The 14,433-nt window shown below is 46.8% G+C and overlaps 1 protein-coding gene across 2 annotated transcripts in view; it reads left to right on the top strand.

Annotated features, from left to right (window-relative positions):
- The first annotated feature begins 8,920 nt into the window (after window positions 1-8,920).
- The window catches only part of HPS5 (HPS5 biogenesis of lysosomal organelles complex 2 subunit 2), a 107,378-nt gene continuing 101,865 nt past the window's right edge, over window positions 8,921-14,433 (top strand). Inside the window, exon 1 of one of the 2 annotated variants that reach the window (XM_068261447.1) lies at window positions 8,921-8,992. The gene's annotated coding sequence lies outside the window, so the exon portion shown is untranslated. The remainder of the gene's footprint in view (window positions 8,993-14,433) is intronic. The other variant, XM_068261448.1, reaches the window with a different exon arrangement.

The following is a 14,433-nucleotide window of genomic DNA, read 5'->3' as shown; positions in this document are numbered from 1 at the left end:
ACCTGACCCTATTCTAGCTTGAATCCTCCTTTTAATGATGCTTCGGTCAAAAAAAAGGTTTGAATGGTCTATGCACTGTGTACAGTTAGAGGCACATAAAAAGTTTACATCTGACACTTCGTAGTGAATAGAACAGTCTAAAAATGATATCTGTAGTAGCTCTTTCATCTTTCACCTCACGCTGATGCCTTGCAATTACACCCTCAGCATGGTGTCCTTCCCTTCGGCCTGGTGCCCTCCCTCCCCTGCCTGCCTGGATCAAATTACATCTCTTTTCACAGGGTGTAGTAGGGCTGCACGATATATTTTTTAAATCACGATTCACGATTTGCGTCAAAACGATTTCCTAATCGTCAAAGTGGCAATTTTTTCATGCGTACAATTTTTAGTGTGCAGGCTTTTTACGCGTACTATTTTAAGTGTTACATGCATAAAATTGTGTTGGCTGGAAGGAGTCAGAGCAGTAGTGAGTAGTATAATGTGGCCAGCACGATGCCTGTGGAAAATATAAAAAGTGCTACGCCAAAATCACTAGGCATGCTTAGAAAATCGCTCTGCACATGCCTAGAATCGCCTAGAAAAATCATCTCAAAAAGCGCTAAGCATTTGCTTTTACTCTAGCGTTTTTTGGTGTGCACTTGCCCTTTCTTTGTCTTTGTATCATTGCCTGCCCCCTCCAAGTCTTCAGACTCCCACCCAGCTCTGCAGAGGAAAGTGCACTGATAAATATTGGCCAATCAGAGAGGAGCAGAGGTGTGGGAGGGGGAAACAGGAGTAAAAGAGGCTTCAGCCAATCAGGCTGCATTAGTTAAGTCTGAGGGTAAAGTAAAGAAGAAAAAAAAGAAAACCCAGCATGCCCTGCAACTTCCTTTATGAGCCACGGATACTGGGGAATGAGGTTTTAGAGAGAAGAAAAATAAGAGTGATTTTTAACGTTTGGATTGCCTGGTTAGCATCCTTATTATTTACCAGATAAAAATATATAATAAAATTGATTTTTGATCTTATGCCTGATAGTTACTCGTTAAGAGCTTCTAACGTTTTCCTACTCTACAAAACTCTTTATTTGTTATTAGAGGTTCCTATTGGGCTGTTTAACACACCCTTTCCTGTCTGCACAGGAAGTGAAAAAAGAACGGTGTGCGGCAAGGCTCAAATGCTAATTCATCCACCACAATGAAGTTTTCATGCAGCGCCAGAATCACTGATAAGCCTGATGGTTCCAATTCTTCTATTGCTGTCACAGAGGGTCAGTGAGATGCAACGCATTCTGCCTGGCATCCACATTGTAGGCAGTGTTGGAAATGGGGAAATCCAATGCACTTCCTGCTGCCTTTGACTGGCCTCAGACCAAGCGGCGTATGATTTGCATGTGAGGTGGAATTATTAACATCTTGGTGACCATCTCTACTACTGTCTGTTGGGAGGAATTTGATAGGAAGTGATAATAATAGCCCCAGGCCAGGTGTGTCAAACTCACAAACTGGGCCGAAATTAAACACTGGGACTAAGTCACGGGCCAACCTCAATGTCTATTGGGCCTCCTCCCACCCCTATACAATTCCCTGGTGTCTTATTATGCCCCCCACCCCCCTACACTGGTTTCTCTTGCCCCCCCCCCCCATCTCCCCTATTCAGTTCCCTGATGACTAGTGGCCAATCTCCCTCCCTCCTTTATATGGTTCCCAGGTATCTAATGCCTCCACCCTCCTAGTGTTTAATGGTCCTCCTTCCCCCTGGTGTCTTGCAGCCCACCTCTCCTATATAGTTTTCTGATGTCTAGTGCCCCCCCTATACAGTTTCCTAGTATGTAGAGGCTTCCCCCTCCTCCATATGGCTTCCCTGGTGTTTTAGGGCTTCACCTACCTCCGATATAGCTTCCCGGGTGGTCTAGAGTGGGCCAAACATAATGCCAAGTGGGGAAACCACTTGGGGGGGTTTATGAAAATGTAAAGGCTCTGCGAGCCAACTTTGGCTGTGGTCCAGAGTTTTACATGTATGCTCTACACACAGACACATATGAAAACTGAGATATGAAGAAAATTCCACACACTTCAGGTTTGATACTTTCCTTAGTAGAGGGGAGGCTCTGTATAGCATAGATCCTTCCTGTACCTCTGTCTGGCCCGTCGTTCCATTGCTGTCCCTGTGTGTAGTCCAGAGTAGTTCTGAGGACAAGCACTTCCTTACGATGCATGCACAAGTTTGGTCCACACATGCCCACTAGGGATCTGCTCGTCCTCATAATCTACTCAGGGGCACAAGTAGTTCCAAAGAGCCAGCAGGTCGCATAAGACTGCGTTGGGATGACCAGATGGACGGAGGAAGGAGAAGGTTCTATGCCCTCCAGAGCCTTCCCTCTACTGATCGGAGCTGAAATTAGTTTTCTCACTTCAAGGCCCTTTATTCATTTTTCTCCTAAGCTTTCTCCTAGGTCACCCATGTCCAAAGTCTGGCCCGAGTGGCCCTCAGAGATCTCTACAGTAGTTAATTCCATGCGGCCCGAAGGCCATAGCTGCGATGCCACATGCAGGGGCCACCTTGTGTTGCCACTCTGCCTTGTTATAGTGTTCCTAACAGCAATCAGCAAAAGTTGTGTTTAATTTCTGTAGTTTGGGGCCCTTAGTATTCTCAAGAATGGCAATATGGCCCTTGGCCTAAAAAGTTTGGACAACCCTGTTCTAGGTGGTATTTTCACATCTAATCAATAAAATGCCTTTCAACCTATTGCCGACCGTGTCACGCCTCTGGGAGTGGCTGCGGCTGCAGCCCCAGGACCGCCTAACGTCAATCGGCGTAAGGTCCTTGGGGCGAGGACTGCAGGGGACCGCGCGCGCATCGAGTGTGCGCATCCCTGCTTGTATGGCGGAACTCTGCTCCGCCTTCAGTCTCCCAGTGGCGATCGCCGCTAGGAGACTGTTAGACAGTGAAACCGCCGTCTATTTACTGTGTATAGCTCTGCGTTCTGCAGCAGCGCTTTACTGGGTACAGCTATGTGACATGGCTGTCCCCTCCAGAGTCTCAGCCTGAAGCCTATGACAGCCGATCACAGTGATAGGCTGGTGGGGGGAGGGAGGGACTGGGGAAAAAAACAAAAACAAAAAAAGGGGACATTTATTAGATAAATATAAAAATAAATATTTGTATAAAAAAAATAAACATTGGGCGAGCGATCAGACCCCACCAACAGAGAGCTCTGTTGGTGGGTACAAAATGGGGGGGAAATCACTCGTGAGTTGTGCGGCCCTGCAGCGAGGCCTTAAAGCTGCAGAGGCCAATTAACCAAAAATTGGCCTGGTCTTTAGGCGGGGTTTAACACTGCGGTCCTCAAGAGGTTAAAGTAAACCTGAGATCTCCGATTAAAAAGATTTTATACTCACCTGGGGCTTCCTCCAGCCCCATGAGCACCGATGCGTCCCTCGCAGGCCTCCCTCGCACCTCCGTTCGCGTGGTATCGGTCACGGTAACCCTGCTCAATCGTGCCAGTCGGCTCTTCTGCGCATGCTTGGCCCCACCATGCATGCGCAGAAGAGCGGCGGGTATGTTCGACGATTCGTCGGTAAGCTGCGGTTTTTGGTACCAGCAGTCTCTGGTCCTTAAAGGACCTCTCGCGAAAATCTTAAAATTTAAAATACATGTTAACATATACAAATAAGAAGTACATTTCTTCTAGAGTTAAATGAGCCATAAATGACTTTTCTCCTATGTTGCTGTCACTCACAGTAGGTAGTAGAAATCTGATATTACCAACAGATTTTGGACTAGCCCATCTTCTCATAGGGGGTTCTTAGGGTTTTCTTTATTTTTAAAAGCGCTTAGTGAATGGCAGTTGCTCTGTCCAACTGCCAAAGAAGAGTAAAGTGAGCAGGGAGGCTGGCCAGCATCATTGTATAAATCTTTTTCAAGGAATGTCTTTATAAAGAATAAAGGCCATGCTGAGAAACCCCCATAAAGAGATGGACTAACCGAAAACCTGACGGTAATGTCAGATTTCTCCTACCTACTGTAAGTGACAGCAACATAGGAGAGAAGTAATTTATGGCTCATATTTCTCTGGAAAGAATGTACTTCTTATTTGTATGTGTTTTAAATTTTAAGATTTTCGTGACAGTTCCTCTTTAAGGGGGCAGAGACTGCTGGTACAGAAGTGGATAAGCTACCAGCAAACATGAAGATACTAAGAATAAATTTGACGGTAATTTTTAACCTACTTTTTGCTAAGTTATTTTAAAGGAAACCTAAAGTGTAATAAAAGTGGGCAGTGTAACTTACCTGGGGTTTCTTCCAGTCCATTGAAGTCCTCCTGATCCCTCAATGTCATTCCGCGCTACTCCGTCTGCTGCCCCCTCCAACCACGCGGGGCATGTGTATGTGGACAGAGCCTGGAGCTAGCAGCAAACACTGATAGGTAACGTATGCATGCGTGGGGCACATTTTACACTAGGTGGGACTGTCCCGAGGGTTCTTTCATGTTCATCGCTTGTCCCGATATCACGCTGTTACTGCCGCGCACCCGATCAAGCATGTTGGCTCTACATCTTACATCTTGCAGATCAATACATTCAACCAATTTCAGCCTGAAATTAGTCGTATTGGAGATAGGAACACAAAACAACGACTGACTATTATGGGGGCTTCATTGTGAGCTCCTGATGTCAAGCGTGCTGAACCCTCAGGCTTTCCTGTCACTACTAAGAAGGATCCTCGATCAAACTGTGAAGAAGAGCCCCACTATTACTCCACTACCAGATACTGGACCCTGAAGCTGGAGCCAACACTACTTTTGCTATGGAAAGGGCTTCCATGCCGGTGTAAAAATGGGTAGGGATGAGTAAACACTCAATGAGGGCTGGAGCACACCGAGCGGCTTTTTCAGCGTTTCTGCAGCCGCTTGCGGCTGCGGATCCGCTTGGTCAATGTATCTCAATGGGGTGGGTCACACCAGAGCGGGAGGCGTTTTGCAGAAACAAATCCTCCCGGGGTGAGGCATTTTTTGGATTTCGGATGCGTTTCTGCCTCAATGTTAAGTATAGGAAAAATGCAAACCGCTCTGAGAAAACGCCTGTTCAGAGCGGTTTTGCCGGCGTTTTTGTTACAGAAGCTGTTCAGTAACAGCTTTACTGTAACAATATATGAAATCTACTACACCAAAACTGCTACGCAAAACGCTAGCTGAAACGCAACGGAAAAAGAAGAAAAAGCGTTTCAAAATCTGCTAGCATTTTGCGGATCTGCTAGCGGGTTTTGGTGTGCACCAGGCCTGAATCAGTTTCACAAAAAAGGCATTACAATGGCCAGGCATGCGCAGAGGATGGGGGGGGGGGGGGGGGGGGGGCTCTGGGTGCATAAACAACCCCCCCTTTTAAAATATCTATAAAAAGGCCCCTTTGGCTGAGAAAATAATCCCCGCCCTGACTTAGATAATCCTGCCCACTGTGTGAAAGAAGCCCCACCTGCCACATGCAGAAAGCTCCTCCCATCTGGGACACTTTGGAGTGAGAGGTCCTATACAGGATTCATAGTGTAACTTCCCACAGCCGTGTGGGAGCAGGTAAGATGGTGTCTCCCTGAAAGCAGTGACCTCTCCCTCCCCCAGAATTCAGAATTGCCTCTCCCTCAACCTTGCACCCACAGTGACCTCTCCCTCCACCTAGGACCCATACTGACCTCTCCCTTGGCAGCATTAGCAGTGCAGTGGTCCTGCCTCCCCCAGCACCCACAGTAACCTCTCCCTCCCCAGCACTCACATTGACCTTTCCCAATGGCACCCTTCCTTCCCTGAGCAGCAGTGACCTCCCTCAGCATCTAAACTGACCTCTCCCTCCTCCAACACCCCCAGTGACCTCCCTCCTCCAGCACTCCCAATGACTTCCCCTTCCTGTAGAACCCACACTGACTTCAGATGTTATAAACGAGGACAAACTGCACTTGCCACACAACCTCTCAAAATCCCAGTCACTAAAAAGTCACTCAGTTCCAGACGAGTGTTTCCGGCTGTGTCCTGCGCCCAAGTCTCCGGCGCCGTACTCTCTCGTACGCGCCTCTGGTTTATCGAGGCTTCCCCCGTCCTCCTGTGTCCCACAGTGCTCTCGCTGCAGCCCACGGAACGCAGAGCCGACAATTTGTCAGGCTGTGCAATATTTACCTTCCCTGTTCCAGCGGGGGCGCTGTTGCAGCTCTTGGCATGGAAATAGGCGGAAATAGCTGATTTCAGTCGGGTCCGCTCTACTGCGCAGGCACAGGAGACTTGCGCCTGCACAGTAGAGCGGCCCGACAGCGATCGGCTATTTCCGCCTATTTCCGAGCGGAGAGCTGCTACTGCGCGTGAGCCGGGAAGGTAAATATTTACATGCCCACTGTTCGGAGGGGCACAGCGAGACCACCGGGGGACACAGGAGGACAGGGGAAGCCTCGATAGGATCCGGAGGCTTCCCCCACCCGAGGTGAGTACCCTTCAGGGGAATTTTTTAAGTTACAGCTCCTCTTTAAAGGAATACTGTAAGGGGGTAGGGAGAAAAAGAGTTGAAGTTACCTGTGGCTTCTAATGGTCCCCTCAGACCTCCTGTGCCCTCGCAGCCACTCACCGATGCTCCGGCCCCGCCTCCGGTTCACATCTGGAATTTGCGACTTTAAAGGGACACTTAAGTCAAACAAAAAAAAATTAGTTATACTCACCTAGGGATTCCAATAGCCCCCTGCAGCTGTCCGGTGCCCTCACCGTCTCCCTCCGATCCCCCTGTCCCCGCCGGCAGCCACTTCCTGTTTCGGTGACAGGAGCTGACAGGCTGGGGACGCGAGTGATTCTTCGCGTTCCTGGCCACAATAGCGCCATCTATGCTGCTATAGCATATATCATATACCATATAGCAGCATAGAGGGTGCTAATGTGTCTGGGAACGCGAAGAATCACTCGCGTCCCCAGCCTGTCAGCTCCTGTCACCGAAACAGGAAGTGGCTGCCGGCGGGGCCAGGAGGATCGGAGGGAGGCGGCGAGGGCACCGGACAGCTAAAGGGGGCTATTGGAAGCCCTAGATGAGTAAAACTCATTTTTTTGTTTGACTTAAGTGTCCCTTTAAAGTCACAAACCTCTGTGCCTGCACAAGCCACGTAATCACTCCTGCTGACATCACCGGGAGCGTACTGAAATACAGCTCAGTGGCTGTCAACTCGCCAAGACGCCTGGCCGAAAGAAGGGAGCTGCGGGGATTGGAGGATCGCGGCACAGTCAGCTGCAGGGGTGTTTTTTTTATTATTATTTAGGTTTGAGCACATTTTCCAGTAGAAAAATACATATATTTACATAGATCTGTGCAACATGACTCCTGTAAGAGGGATTGAGGAGGAAAGAGGTACGGCCCAGCGCACACCAAAAACCTCTAGCAGATTCGCAAAATGCTAGAGGTTTTTGAAGCAGATTTTCAAGGCGATTCTAGGCATGTTTAGGGCTGGAACCCACTAGAGCGATTCAAACCGCTAGCGATTTCCCTAAACGCTCAGCTAATGTTAATGGATGGGCCAAATTCCACTGGAGCGGTTGCAATTACCAAAATCGCAAACGCAGGACATGCAGCATTTTTGAGCGTTAGCGTTAATGTTTCTGCAATGTAAAGTATATAAATGCCGGCGTAATCGCTCGTCAAAACCTACACAGAGTGATTTTGCTAGCGTTTTTACATTACTGCACACTGTAACAAAATTAAAATTAATTGAAAGGACCAATCAGAATTAAGAACGCTACACAACCGCTGACAAATTGATGACACTTTTTAAAATCGCTACTGAAAACGCTCATGAAATCGCTTACAAACCGCTTCTGTAACGAAACGCCTGGAAAACCGCTCGGATCTAGCGTTTTTCAGAGCGGTTTTCCACTTTCCTATACTTTAACATGGAGGCAGAAACACCTCAGAAATCCAAGGCCACGTTCACATTATGAAACACGGATGGCCATCTGCGTTTCTATGCGTTGCGTGACTGATCCCATTCACTGAAGTGAATGGGTCAACCGAGCATTTTGGCAAAAAATGCGTGCAGCATTCGTTCCCGGACCGCACTGGACTGGAACGCATGCAGTGTGAACATCAGACAGTGCAGTCTATGCACTTTCTGATGTCCTGCGTGTCGGCCTCCTGCACGCCTTCCCGAAACGCGTGCAGTGTGAACGGGGCGTGCAAAATGCTGCAGCCCCCGAGTTTGCATTTGTGGAAAAAACGAATCGCTCTGGTGTGCACAAGCCCATTGAAATACATTACCCAAGCAGTTTTCAAACCGCTAGCGTTTTTAAAAAACGCTCCAGAACCGCTCTGGTGTGCACCAGCCCCCTACAGAAGGATTTGGTTCCCAAAGAGGGACTTTCCTTCCAAAATAGGGACAGTTGAGAGCTATGCCAGTCAGACCCTTCCCTCTACATATGACTGTATCTAACCAAAGTAGTTTATGGTTCTACAGAGTAACCAAGCAGCTCAGGGTGACCCAAACTACTAGGAAGGTATAGGGGGATAAAAGGAACCAAAAAGCCCTCCTACTAAAAAAGCAAAGCTTGGTGTAATTGCCTTTATGGTTCTAGCAAGGGTTAAGTTTAGGGTGAAGGAGCAATGGTTCCTGTGACTGTGAGGGTGGGAGGCTCTCCTCCTATCTCCCTTCTCTGGCACTTTTAAACTTTTCTCTGGGTGGGTCTCTGCACCCCCCTAGCAGAAAGCAGGGACTTTCCTGTAGAGTTATTTGCCTGTCACCCCTGGGTGCACACAGGAGTGACACAGGCTGCTCTCATGCAGTAACTACAGGCATGTGACATACCAGTGAGACTCCTATTATGTCTGCCCCTCCCTGCCCCACCAGCCAACCAATCACAGGCCGCATGACTCCGGCAGCTTCCCTGTCAGCCAATCAGGGAGCTCCTCTCTCTCTCCCTCCCTCCTAGCAGACAGAGTTCTTGAGCTTGTGATGTGATTGTAACAGTGTGTCCAGTCCACTTCCAGGAAGAGATCTGACAGTAAGTACAGCTCTCTGCTCTGCTAGAGTGCAAGCTCTGCGGATCAGGGCTGCTTGGTGGCTGTTTGTGAAGTTCTCCATACTTGTACTTTAATTAACAGCTCTGATTGCTTTATGTGGTGACTCTGAGCAGCTTGCAGGGGGGGATCTGCATTGTAGGCAAATCTCTCTACATTTGCTATTAGCTGCTGTATTGGGGGAGTGATTTTCTTGTTTTTATTTGTTTTGGTGTTTTTGTTTATTTTGTGCTGAAAGAGTTCTTTGTCTATAATTGGATCTGGTTGTCAGGGAAAAGTGCTGATTTGTTGTTATTATTATGATTATTATTTATATAGTGCTAATAGCTTTGTCAGCAGTTTTACAGAGTATATAGTCTCCAGAGGGCTCACAATCTACTTTCGGCGTTAGTCACTTAAAGCCAATATAAATTGAAAAAAGAAAAACCTTATTTTAACCACTTGAGGACTGCATTGTTAAACACCCCCCCCCCCCCCCCCCCAAAAAAAAAAAAGACCAGGGCATTTTTCTGTTAATAGGCCACTGCAGCATTCAGGCCTCGCTGCAGGGCCGCACAACTCAGCACACAAGCGATTTCCCCCCTTTCTCCCCACCAACAGAGCTCTCTGTTGGTGGGGTCTGATCGCTTTATTTGTTTATTTATTTTAGGTCGGTCGCATTTACAGTGGGACGTTATGGTTGCACGTTATAAAGCCTTACAACGCAGCTTACCGCACTGCAATGCTAATGCTATAGGCCTTTCACAACGTTAAAGTCGCATTACAAAATGTTGCGTTGTGGTAACTCACTGCTTGCAGCGCATTTTCTCTTAACGCAGACACGTTATGACTTTAACGTCGCATTAAAAAAACGAACGTCCCACTGTAAATATAGCCTTATAAATATTTTATTTATTTATTTTTTCCCCTGAAACCCCTCCCTCCCTCCCCCCCAGCCAGCCAATCACGGCGATCTCCCATCAGCGCGCGCGATCTCCGGCTAGCCCTATAAAAGGCCGTTCATGCCAATTGGCATGGAGCGGTCTGATAGTAGTTAAGAGTACCCAAGCTGAAGCTCGGGTACAAAATTAGATACTTACCGGAAGAGAGGGAAGCCTCAGGATCCTATTGAGGCTTCCCTCTCTGCACTGATGTCTCCCGTAGCTGAGCGCGGCCCCCCAGAAGATTAGCGTCAAGGCATTGTGGCTAATCATATTGGGGCTGTGCAGCTCTTCTTCCTGCAGTGTGGTCGCACAATAGCCGATTGAGCATGCCCGCACATGCGCAGTAACCCTGGCTCCATAGTACTGTGCATGCGTGGGCGGGCTTGTGCCACTACGCTTCAGGAGGAGGAGCTGCGTGGCACCGATGTGGCTCTCAGCAATCGGGAGACAACAGAGTAGTGAGGGAAGGCTCAATGGGATCCCGAGGCCTCCCTCTCCAAAGGTAAGTATCTATCTGATTTCGATTCCAAGCTTTCAGCATGTGATCACTTTAAAAAGAGGGAGAAGGCTCAATTGTGCTATAGAGCCTTACCATTCCTCTCCCGTATCCGACTGGTGTAATACTGCTCTGTGCCGCCAGGGGGGAGGCTTCGGAAAGCTCCCAAAGATGTGCGGCTCCATACTGCGCCTGTGCGAGCACGCTCTCTTGCGCGGTCACGCAGGCGCAGTACAGAGCCGCCCATCTTTGGGAGCACATGGGCTCCCGAAGACTCCTGCGGTGGCAGAGAGCAGTATTCGACCAATCGGTCTCAAATACAATTTGAGCAATGAACTTATCTGTATAATATAATTTTGCCTTCTTAAATTATATTTAGTGTTGCTTTTTTAGTAAGAAGGCTTTTTGGTAAGCCCATTATGTGCTAGTCTACTTTAGGGGACCCAGCAGAAAAACCTTATATGGAAATTCAGCTAACGTGATTGGGTGGACAGCACCGTCTCAAACTGCCAGGTTTCCAAAAGATTGTAGTAAACTCCAGCCACACTATTTAGCCAATCACAATGCTTTATGCTATGGAGGGTGCGATGATTGGAGAACTGTTTACGAAGTTTCCTGTTGGGTCCCTGAAACTAGACTAGCGATGTCGCCTAGTGGGTTTGGGATGCCATGAGCTATCTGGGTACTCTGCTTATCTGTATAACTGTTATTGATTAGTTAAGCCTGGTATACCTTCAAATTTAATTAGCTAATTGCCAATTTTCCTCTTCCATGTAGTATGAAAGCTTACCTAAACAATATGTAGCAAGTATTCTAAATCTCAGCCCTCATGTTACATGGAGGTGGAAAAATTGGTCAGCCATCAGCCAATCTAAAGTGTGTACCAGGCTTCATGCTAGTGTACCGGCGATTTCGGCAAAACACTCGTGCCTTTGAAAGTACTAGTGCAATAGAAACCTATGGGCCCGTTCTCACTTGGGCGATTTGCGTTAATCGCTGGCGATTAACGCAAATCGCCCAAAAACAATGGTGCATTTATATCCTGCACCATTTTCAGGCACTTTCCCAGCGATCGCGTTAGTGCTAAAGAAGCGCTAATCGCAATCGCGGCAAATCACCCCAAGTGTGAATGGCAATAATCGCCAAAACGCTAGCAAAAGCGCTAGCGTTTTGCAAGTGTGAATGGGGCCTATGAGATTTTTCTGGCAGATTTACTGTCAGCTCGATTATTTCCAACATGTCTGATCTGATTTCCGATCGATTTCTGATACGGTAGGAGTGAACAGAAAACATTCGGAAATCAGATTGGACACATTGGAAATAATCGATCTGACAGTAAATCTGCCAGAAAATCTCATAGTGTGTAGCTAGCATTAGGCTGAGAATTGAGTTTTGATTCATTAGATGTAGACTTGTCTATAAAGACTTCTACACACTTTCAATTATGATTGACCAATTTTATCCTTTCCATGCCGTAGTATGAGGGCTTACCTACACAATTTGCTTATCGTATTCACTATCTGTTGACCCTCATACTACATGGAGATGGTAGAATTGGTCAGTAATTTGCCAATCCTAATTGAAAATGTGTAGCAGGCTTTAGGCATAGTACATCAGTCCTGTACATGCTAACGATTGGCCAATGCACTTCAGTGCAGTCTCTCCTGCAAGGGGTTAAATTGTGTTCAATCCTGCTGTGTGTGTTGGTTGATCTCAAATACTCATAATTGCCCTAAATAAAGTACTCCTCTTTGCTGAACAATGTATGCGCAATACCTGTGTCACCTACAAACATAAAACAAATACTATTCTGGAATCCTTTTTGTATTGTTAGGAGACACAAGTGATTTGCAGAAATTGTTGAGTGCTGAGAAATCATTTAATCTATTGGTTTTATCACAAGTGAGTGAGCCCAGTTCAACGTCTCGAGCGGCTTTCTCCCCTCTCCGTAAAACAGCATATTCTATAACCGAGCAGCGATTTTGCTAGTGTTTTGCTGTGGCGATTTTTGGCGATTAATGCCAAAAATCGCCATTCACACTTGGGACAAATAACTTATCTGTATTTTTTTGGGATGTTGGAGGAAACCGGAGTACCCGGAGGAAACCCACGCAGACACAGGGAGAGCATACAAACTCCTTGCAGATGTTGATCTGATCTGGCTGGGATTCAAACTGGGAATCCAGCGCTGCAAGGCGAGAGCACTAACCACTACGCCACCGTGCTGCCCGAAAGTCTAACCGCACACCTGCGGACCGTACGGGGATCGAACCCCTGACCTTGGTGTTATTAGCACCACGCTCTCACCAACTGAGCTAACCAGAGATGGACTAGACCAAAACCTGGCGGTTCTGTCAGATTTTAACGACATACTTTTTTCCCTGGATTGGACCTTTTTAAGAGCAGCATAATGCTAGGTACACACATGAGGGCTCTTTCACATCAGAGCTTGCGTTGGAGAACGCTCAAAGCATACGTTTTGTTGTATGCGTTTTAATGCGTTTTGATATGCGTTGCACTGCAGTGAGTGTGCGTTTTAAATCCGTTTTCAATGCGTTACAGCACATAGAAAAACGCAGGTAATTATTTTTTCTTTTAGTTTTCAACTTTCTACATTGTTCCTCTGTTGCATTCTGGGACTGATTGCCTGCGTTAACGGATTAAAAACGCGCATAGTGTGCGTTTTACATTGACTTACATTGTAACGCATAAAGCTAGCGTCGGCCGAAAAACTGCGCCTGGGTGCAGTGGAACGCAACGCACAAAAAGGCTGCGTTATATGTGAAAGCTAAAATGAAAGTCTATGGACTTTCATTTCACCTTGGGTAACGCAAACTTTATCCTTTGCGTTGAAACGCAGAAAATCTGCCCTAATGTGAAAGAGCCCTGAGGTATTAAGTCTTTGGAGAATTAAAGATCACAGACCAATGTTACCCCCTTCCATGTAGTATGAGAGCCATACTCTACACCAGGCTTTCTCAACCAGGGTTCCTTGAGAACTCTGTAGGGGTTCCTTGGCATTTTCCCCCATTGTGGGGGATGTATAATAGAGCACATTATAATAGGTGGTACTGTAAAAAGAAGCACTAAATTGGGGGTAAGGAGACAGTATAATGAGTGGCAGTGTAATAGGGGGTAGTGAAATAAATAGCCTAACCTACTTTTAAAGACCATGCCTTCAGCAAAATAAATGCAGGGGTTCCTCGAGATCAAAACATTGTTTGCAGGGGTTCCTTGAGATCCAAAAGTTATTTGCAGGGTTCCTCCATGGTAAAATGGTTGAGAAAGGCTGCTCTACACAGTCTATTCTATGGAGCTGAACTCTCCATCAGACAGAAATCTTTGCAAGATGCTGCACACACAGATGCTGTAGACATTCAACAGATCAGTATCTGCAGAAGATCACTTCTTGCAAAAGATCCGTTCCTGCAAAATGCATTCATAGTCTATGAGATCTGCAGATCAACATACACACCTTGTTTAACAGACATTCATCTGCAGATCAGACCCACCAGGATGTATCGATGGATCTGCAGAGAATGTCTGTTAAACAAGGTGTGTATGAGGATCTGCAGATATAATAGACTATTGCTGAATACACACGATGCGTTTTTGCGTTCGATTCGATTATTTCCAACATGCTCGATTCGGATTTCGATCGTTTTTGCCGTTGATTTGGCATCATTAACATGCAAATCGACGGCAAAAACGATCGAAATCCGAATCGAGCATGTTGGAAATAATCAAATCAATGCGAATCGACCGCAAAAACGAACGCAAAAACGCATCGTGTGAATTCAGCATAAGAATGCATTTTGCAGGAACAGATCTTTTGCAGATACTGATCTGTTGAATGTGTACAGCATCTTTGTGTGCAGCATCTTGCAAAGATTTTTCTTTCTGATGGGGAGTTCAGCTCCATAGAATAGACTGTGTAGAGTATGGCTCTCATACTACATGGAAGGGGGTAAAATTGGTCTGTGATCTTTCATTTTCCAAAGACTTT

This window comes from Hyperolius riggenbachi, chromosome 11 (assembly GCF_040937935.1).
Source record: "Hyperolius riggenbachi isolate aHypRig1 chromosome 11, aHypRig1.pri, whole genome shotgun sequence".
Lineage (NCBI taxonomy): Eukaryota > Metazoa > Chordata > Amphibia > Anura > Hyperoliidae > Hyperolius > Hyperolius riggenbachi.
The sequence above is the reverse complement of the archived record's forward strand: the minus strand, read 5'-3'. Positions and strand labels throughout refer to the sequence as shown.